Below are 9,140 nucleotides of genomic sequence, written 5' to 3'. Positions count from 1 at the left end.
AGGAGCACCCCAATACATAAGGCAAATGCTAACAGCCATAAAAGGGGAAATCGACAGTAACACAATCATAGTAGCGGACATTAACACCCCACTTTCACCAATGGACATATCATCCAAAATGAAAATAAATAAGGAAACACCGGCTTTATATGATACATTAAACAAGACGGACTTAATTGATATTTATAGGACATTCCATCCAAAAACAACAGAATACACTTTCTTCTCAAGTGCTCACAGAATGTTATCCAGGATAGATCATATCTTGGGTCACAATTCAAGCTTTGGTAAATTTAAGAAAATTGAAATCATATCAAGTATCTTTTCCGACCACAACACTATGAGACTAGATATCAGTTACAGGAAAAAATCTGTAAGAAATACAAACACATGGAGGCTAAACAATACACTACTACTTACTACACTACTACACTACTTAATAACCAAGAGATCACTGAAGAAATCAAAGAGGAAATCAAAAATACCTAGAAACAAATGACAAAACATGATGACCCAAAACCTATGGGTTGCAGCAAAAGCAGTTCTAAGAGGGAAGTTTATAGCAATGCAATCCCACATCAAGAAACAAAAAACATCTCAAATAAACAACCTAATCTTACACCTAAAGCAATTAGAGAAAGAAAAACCAAAAAAACCTCCAAAGTTAGCAGAAGGAAAGAAATCATAAAGATCAGATCAGAAATAAATGAAAAAGAAATGAAGGAAACAATAGCAAAGATCAATAAAACTAAAAGGTGGTTCTTTGAGAAGATAAACAAAATTGATAAACCATTAGCCAGACTCATCAAGAAAAAAAGGGAGACGGCTCAATAGAATTAGAAATGAAAAAGGAGAAGTAACAACTGACACTGCAGAAATACATAGGATCATGAGAGATTACTACAAGCAACTATATGCCAATAAAATGGACAACCTGGAAGAAATGGACAAATTCTTAGAAAAGCACAACCTTCCAAGACTGAACCAGGAAGAAACAGAAAATATAAACAGACCAATCACGAGCACTGAAATGGAGACTGTGATGAAAAATCTTCCAACAAACAAAAGCCCAGGACCAGATGGCTTCACAGGCGAATTCTATCAAACATTTAGAGAAGAGCTAACACCTATCCTTCTTAAACTCTTCCAAAATAGAGCAGAGGGAGGAACACTCCCAAACTCATTCTACGAAGCCACCATCACCCTGATACCAAAACCAGCCAAAGATGTCACAAGAAAGAAAATTACAAGGCAATATCACTGATGAACATAGATGCAAAAATCCTCAACAAAATACTAGCAAACAGAATCCAACAACACATTAAAAGGATAATACACCATGATCAAGTGGGGTTTATCCCAGGAATGCAAGGATTCTTCAGTATATGCAAATCAATCAATGTGATACACCATATTCACAAATTGAAGGAGAAAAACCATATGATCATCTCAATAGATGCAGAAAAAGCTTCTGACAAAATTCAACACCCATTTATGATAAAAAAACTCTCCAGAAAGTAGGCATAGAGGGAACTTACCTCAACATAATAAAGGCCATATATGACAAACCCACAGCCAACAGCATTCTCTATGGTGAAAAACTGAAACCATTTCCTCTAAGATCAGGAACAAGATAAGGTAGCCCACTCTCACCACTATTATTCAACATAGTTTTGGAAGTTTTAGCCACAGCAATCAGAGAAGAAAAAGAAATAAAAGGAATCCAAATCAGAAAAGAAGAAGTAAAGCTGTCACTGTTTGCAGATGACATGATACTATACATAGAGCATCCTAAAGATGCTACCAGAAAACTACTAGAGCTAATCAATGAATTTGGTAAAGTAGCAGGATACAAAATTAATGCACAGAAATCTCTTGCATTCCTATACACTAATGATGAAAAATCTGAAAGTGAAATTAAGAAAACACTCCCATTTACCATTGCAACAAAAAGAATAAAATACCTAGGAATAAACCTACCTAAGGAGACAAAAAGACCTGTATGCAGAAAATTATAAGACACTGATGAAAGAAATTAAAGATGATACAAATAGATGGAGAGATATACCACATTCTTGGATTGGAAGAATCAACATTGTAAAAATGACTCTACTACCCAAAGCAATCTACAGATTCAATGCAGTCCCTATCAAACTACCACTGGCATTTTTCACAGAACTAGAACAAAAAATTTCACAATTTGTCTGGAAACACAAAAGACCCCGAATAGCCAAAGCAATCTTGAGAACGAAAAATGGAGCTGGAGGAATCAGGCTCCCTGACTTCAGACTATACTACAAAGCTACAGTAATCAAGACAGTGTGGTACTGGCACAAAAACAGAAATATAGATCAATGGAACAGGATAGAAAGCCCAGAGATAAACCCACGCACGTATGGTCACCTTATCTTTGATAAAGGAGGCAAGCATATACAGTGGAGAAAAGACAGTCTCTTCAATAAGTGGTGCTGGGAAAACTGGACAGGTACATGTAAAAGTATGAAATTAGAACACTCCCTAACACCATACACAAAAATAAACTCAAAATGGATTAAAGACCTAAATGTAAGGCCAGACACTATCAAACTCTTAGAGGAAAACATAGGCAGAACACCCTATGACATAAATCACAGCAAGATCCTTTTTGACCCACCTCCTAGAGAAATGGAAATAAAAGCAAAAATAAACAAATGGAACCTAATGAAACTTAAAAGCTTTTGCACAGCAAAGGAAACCATAAACAAGACCAAAAGACAACCCTCAGAATGGGAGAAAATATTTGCAAATGAAGCAACTGACAAAGGATTAATCTACAAAATTTACAAGCAGCTCATGCAGCTCAATAACAAAAAAACAAACAACACAATCCAGAAATGGGCAGAAGACCTAAATAGACATTTCTCCAAAGAAGATATACAGATTGGCAACAAACACATGAAAGAATGCTCAACATCTTTAATCATTAGAGAAATGCAAATCAAAACTACAATGAGATATCATCTCACACCAGTCAGAATGGCCATCATCAAAAAATCTAGAAACAATAAATGCTGGAGAGGGTGTGGAGAAAAGGGAACCCTCTTGCACTGTTGGTGGGAATGTAAATTGATACAGCCACTATGGAGAACAGTATGGAGGTTCCTTAAAAAACTAAAAATAGAACTACCATATGACATAGCAATCCCACTACTGGGCATATACCCTGAGAAACCATAATTCAAAAAGAGTCATGTACCAAAATGTTCATTGCTCCTCTGTTTATAATAGCCAGGACATGGAAGCAACCTAAGTGTCCATCAACAGATGAATGGATAAAGAAGACGTGGCACATATATACAATGGAATATTACTCAGCCATAAAAAGAAACGAAATTGAGTTATTTGTAGTGAGGTGGATGGACCTAGAGTCTGTCATACAGAGTGAAGTAAGTCAGAAAGAGAAAAACAAATACCGTATGCTAACACATATATATGGAATCTAAGAAAAAAAAAATGGTCATGAAGAACCTAGTGGCAAGACGGGAATAAAGACACAGACCTACTAGAGAATGGACTTGAGGATATGGGGAGGGGGAAGGGTAAGCTGTGACAAAGTGAGAGAGTGGCATGGACATATATACACTACCAAACGTAAAATAGCTAGCTAGTGGGAAGCAGCCGCATAGCACAGGGAGATCAGCTCGGTGCTTTGTGACCACCTAGAGGGGTGGGATAGGGAGGGTGGGAGGGAGGGAGACGCAAGAAGGAAGAGATACGGGAACATATGTATATGTATAACTGATTCACTTTGTTATAAAGCAGAAACTAACACACCATTGTAAAGCAATTATACTCCAATAAAGATGTTAAAAAATAAAAAAATTTAAAAAAGAATCATTGAATCACATGACAAGTGAATTACATGCTCTATTTTATTTCATTCTCACCAGTACGTGAACAGGTAGATCCTATCTTCTTTTTACACAGAGTGAAAATAAAGTTCACAAAGGTTAACTAACTTTCCAAAGATAACCGATTTCTCAGGGATTAGAACTCAGTATTGAGCTAGTATTGAAGTCATGTCCTGCTGATTGAATAACCAACTAACTGGACTACTTTGCTATCTGTGTAGCCACCTTCTTGGGTAGTTAAGGATCTTGATCTCGTGCTCCTCTAAAGCCTTTGTGCTCGCTGTGATGTCTTTATTGTAGGTTAAGACCCACAGATGATGCTGCTGTGGAAAGAGATGTTGATGGAAATGAGGGATGAGACAACTGTCCAAGAATTCACCTTGGAGAGGTTTCCTACTGACCAGTACCTGGGAAAGGTCCTCTTCCTGGTGCACGTGCTGGCATACCTGGCATCCATTGCAGGCAATGAGCTCACAGTCACCATCACTTGTTTTGACTCCCGGCTCCAGACACCTATGTACTTTTTCCTCAGCATTTTCTCCTTCTTTCAGTGTTGTTTCACAAGTGCTGTTATTCGTAAATTGTTGGTCATCTTTCTTTTAGGCAAACAATTTCTTTTGCTGCCTGTCTCACACAAGCCTTTGTGTTAGTATTTCTGGGAGCAGCAGGTTTCGTCCTCAGAGTAGTGATATCTCTGGACCGATACTTGGCCATTTGCAAGCCTCTGCATTACCCGATCTTCACAAACCTGAAGACTTGTTTCCTCCTGTTCACAGCCTGCTGTGCTTTGGGCTTCACTCTCATTTCTGGTTTGGTGGTAAATGTGTCCCACTCATCCTTCTGTGGCCCCCATGTCATCCCTCACTTCTTCTGTGACCTCGGCCCCCTGATCCATCTCTCCTGTTCTGACACCAGATCAGTTGAAATGTTGATCTTCGACCTTGCTTTGTTTGTCATTTTGACATCCCTTATTATAACCATCATTGCATACAGCAACATAAAGTAGTCACAATCATGGGACTCCTGTCAGCCAAGGAGCGACAGGAAGCTTTCTCCACCTGCTCCTCTCACCTCATTGTTCTCTCTCTGATGTACGTCAGCTGTGTCTTTATATATGTGAAACCAAAGCAAGTGAACAGGCTGGATTCCAGTAAGGAGGCTGGCCCTGTGAACACGGTGGTGACCCTGATGCTGAACCCTGTCATCTACACTCTACGGAACAAGCAGGTCCACCAGGCTCTGAGAAAGATAATGTGCAGAATGAAAATATCAAGATAAAAAAATCAAATGGTCTTGGAGTGGATAGCTTCAGAAAACCATTTGTCTTCATTTCAGACAATGTAGTAGTCCACATAGTTGTAGTGGAAAGTCTGTGGCAGACCTCACTTGATCTCTGTTTGCTCATCCCCAGCAATGAAAGATCTCTGTTTTCTCAAGGCCACTTTTCACCTTGGTGAACATAAATATCTTTTCCCTAAATATTCCACATACTGATGACATTTGATTTTAATTGCGAAATCCCTTACTAAATTTTCATTCTTCCCTCTGATTTAAATCACGTCTTAAAATTTCTGAAATTTAGTAATTTATGCTCTTTATTTTACTGCCATTTGGCCATAAACATTATTCAACAGAATTAGCAACTATTTACCAAAAGGCATTTGTATAATTAAAATGATAGAAGATTGTGGTTATGAAGGAAATGATGGAAACAGTACCAGTGCTCAGGTCTATATGTCCTTCATGCCTACCTCAAAGAAATAATGGTTATAGAACCCTTCATATTGGGATATATATGGTTTGCATCAGATGTGCTCTTAATTGCTGTTTTTGGATAGCTTAGCTACACGTGTGTGAATCACTTCCATGCTGAAAGAAATAGAACTGTTTTAGCTTTCATACCATCCTCTAAGGAGAGGGAATAACCACAGCATCCCACAGCTGACCAATGCTCCCATTTTCTAAATAATTTATTCCAGCTCCAAGCCCTCAGTTGCATAATGCATACTTATGATTCGTTCTTATCCTAAAACTGTTACTATAGAATGTGTGTGTTCATCAGTGAAAAGGAGCACTTATTCCACATTTGTATGATTTCTTCCAAAGACTCAAGGCAATGGAATCTAAGTTATTTGCTTATCGATCTAATTTATATTACTAATGAAAATAATTTAAACATTTTTTATGGTAGACTTGTGTTGTCAACTACAAGGTTGTGTTCCGATTGCTAACCTATTTTAAAACCTACAAGGTTATCTTCCGACTGATAACCTATTTTAAAACCAACATTTCCGGTATTTCAATCCTCATCCATTGTGTGCTTTTAGCTCTTATTTCCAGGATAGAAATGTGTCTCTTTCATCTTCAGAGGAAATACCTCTAGAAGAGTAACACCATTTTTCTTTTCTTTTGTTTGCTTTTTAACCCAAACTCTGAGATTAGACAATCACAAGTAAATTTTATGAAGTATGTTCTACACCATGATTGAATCATACTTGGCCTTGAAGGTCATATTACAAAGTTCAGATTTCATCTTATTGACAATGAAGAAGTATTAAACATGCTCTAAAAAAAATCACAGCTGTGTTCTGATTAGTTACATATTATAATTCATAGCTGTGGATGTTGTATGAAAAAGAAATTGGAAAAACCAAGATCAAAGTAGGAAAGTGGATACAGAGACTGTTGCAGAAATCGGGAGAACGAGAATGACGGCTTAGGGAAGTGGCAGTGAAAGTGGAATACAAAGGAACCAGTAGTAAACTCTGAAACATTTTGCATTGGAAGCCCTAAGTTCCAAGCTTGGTGCTGCCTTCAACTAACTGGTCAACTTCCCAAAATACTTGTCACCTTATGCCACCGCAATGAGAAGCCCGCGCACCACAATGAAGAGTACCCCTCGCTCACGGCAACTAGAGAAAGCCTGAGAGCAGCAGCAAAGACCCAACTCAGCCAAAAATAAATAAATAAATAAATAAATAAATAAATAAATAAATAAATAAATAAATAAATAAATAAATTTATTAAAAAAGAAAATATACATCAACGCAAAAGTCTCCTACCACCTCATTGTGAAGATTCTATTTTATCTCCTTGTTGGCTTTGTAGCTATTATTCTTTGATTATCATTTCAGTGATTGCTTTAGGGTTTATACATATATCTTTAACTTATCATTGTCTATAGTCAAGTGATATTTTACCACTTCACATGTAATATAAGAAACTTGTAATAGTATACTTCCATTTCTACCCCCCGGCCTTTATGTTATTGCTAAAATACATTTTCCTTGTACATATGTTATAAACCTCACAGTTCATTGTTACAATTTTTGTTGAAAGAGTCAATTATCTCTCAAAGAAATTTAAATAATTTTTAGAATATCTTATATACCTACCCATGTAGTTACTATTTCTGGTGATTTTCATTTCTTTTTCTAGATCCACATTTCCATCTGGTATAATTTCCTTCTCTTAGAAAGACTAGCTTAACCAAGTATTATTCTGCAGATTTGCTGGTGACCATCTTTTGTATGACTTCATTTTCAAAAGATAATTTCATACGTATAGAATTCTAGGTTGGCATATTTTTATTCACAGTCCTTTAAAAGTATTGTGCCATTGTGATCTCATTTACTTATTTCCAAAGAGAAATCTATGTTATCTTCATCTTTGTTCCCTGTATACAACTGTCTTTTCTCATCTGGCTGTTTTTAAGATTTTCTCTTTTACAATGGTTTTGAGCAATTTGATTATTATGTGCCTCAGTGTAGTTTTTTTCATGTCTCTAGTGCTTGGGTTTTGCTGAGATTTTTGGGTCTGTTTTCATGGAATTTGGAAAATTTTGGCAATTTCTTTAAAACTTTTTTGTCATCCCTCTTTCACACATACACTTCTCCTTCAGAAATCTGACTATATGCATGCTGGATTGCTTGAAGTTATCCCATACTTCACTGGTGCTGTTTTCAATTTAAATGAATTACTTTTGTGTGTGTTTTATTTTTTAAATTTTCTATAATTATATCTTCAAATTTGCTAATCTGTTGTCCGCAATGTCCAATATGCTAATCATTCCATCCAATAAAGTTTTCATCTGAGACATGTTTTGACTCAAAGAAGGCACACTTTGCTTTTAAAAGCCCCCTTATTGAGGTATGATTGACATACAAAAAGCTGTGTATACGGGACTTCCCTGGTGGCACAGTGGTTAAGAATCTGCCTGCCAATGCAGGGGACATGGGTTGGAGCCCTGGTCCGGGAAGATCCCACATGCCACGGAGCAACTAAGCCCATGTGCCACAACTACTGAGCCTGCGCTCTAGAGCCTGCAAGTCACAACTACTGAAGCCTGCTCTCCACAACTACTGAAGCCTGCATGCCTAGAGCCCATGCTCCGCAGCAAGAGAAGCCACCACAATGAGAAGCCCGCACACCACAACAAAGAGTAGCCCCCACTCGCCGCAACTAAAGAAAGCCCATGCGCAGCAATGAAGACCCAACGCAGCCAAAAATAAATTAAAAAAAAAAAAAAGCTGCGCATACTTAATGTATACAATTGATGAGACTGGAGATAAGTATGCACTCATGAAACCATCATCACAATCAAGGCCGTAAATCTATACATCACCTCCAAAAGTTTCTTCCAACTCCTTTATTTTTGTTTTCTTTTGTGGTTAAGAACATTTAATATAAGATCTGCCCTCTTATCAAAATTTTAACTACACAATACAATATCATAGCAATAGGCCCTATGTTGTACAGTAGATCTCCAGAACTTATTCATCTTGCAGTACTGAAATTTGTATATTTTGACACCTCCCCCTTTCTGGCTCCCCTCAGTGCCTCTTAACCATTATTCTACTCTCTGTCCTATGAGTTTGGATATCTTTTTTTTTTTTAATAAATGATACCTCTATGCATATATATATATTTTAAAGATTTATTTATTATTTATTTATTTTATTTTATTTATTTTTGGCTGCGTCGGCTCTTAGTTGCAGCACGTGGGATCTTCATTGAGGCATGCGGGATCTTTCGTTACGGCACGTGGTCTCTTCGTTGCGGCGCGCAGCCTTCTCTCTGGTTGCGGTGTGCGGGTTTTCTCTTCTCTAGTTGTGGTGCGCAGGCTCCAGAGCGCATGGGCTCTGTAGTTTTGCGGCATGAGGACTCTATTTGAGGCACATGAGCTCAGTAGTTGTGGCGCATGGGCTTAGTTGCCCCGCAGCATGTGGGACCTTAGTTCCCCGACCAGGG

The 9,140-nt window shown here is 37.6% G+C and overlaps 1 pseudogene; it reads left to right on the top strand.

Annotated features, from left to right (window-relative positions):
- Positions 1-4,207: 4,207 nt before the first annotated feature.
- LOC137767573 (olfactory receptor 6C75-like) lies at positions 4,208-5,168 on the top strand (annotated as a pseudogene).
- Positions 5,169-9,140: the final 3,972 nt, after the last annotated feature.

Source organism: Eschrichtius robustus, chromosome 7, assembly GCF_028021215.1.
Source record: "Eschrichtius robustus isolate mEscRob2 chromosome 7, mEscRob2.pri, whole genome shotgun sequence".
NCBI classification, from domain to species: domain Eukaryota; kingdom Metazoa; phylum Chordata; class Mammalia; order Artiodactyla; family Eschrichtiidae; genus Eschrichtius; species Eschrichtius robustus.
Note: the sequence above shows the minus strand (reverse complement) of the source record. Positions and strands in the feature narration are given on the sequence as shown.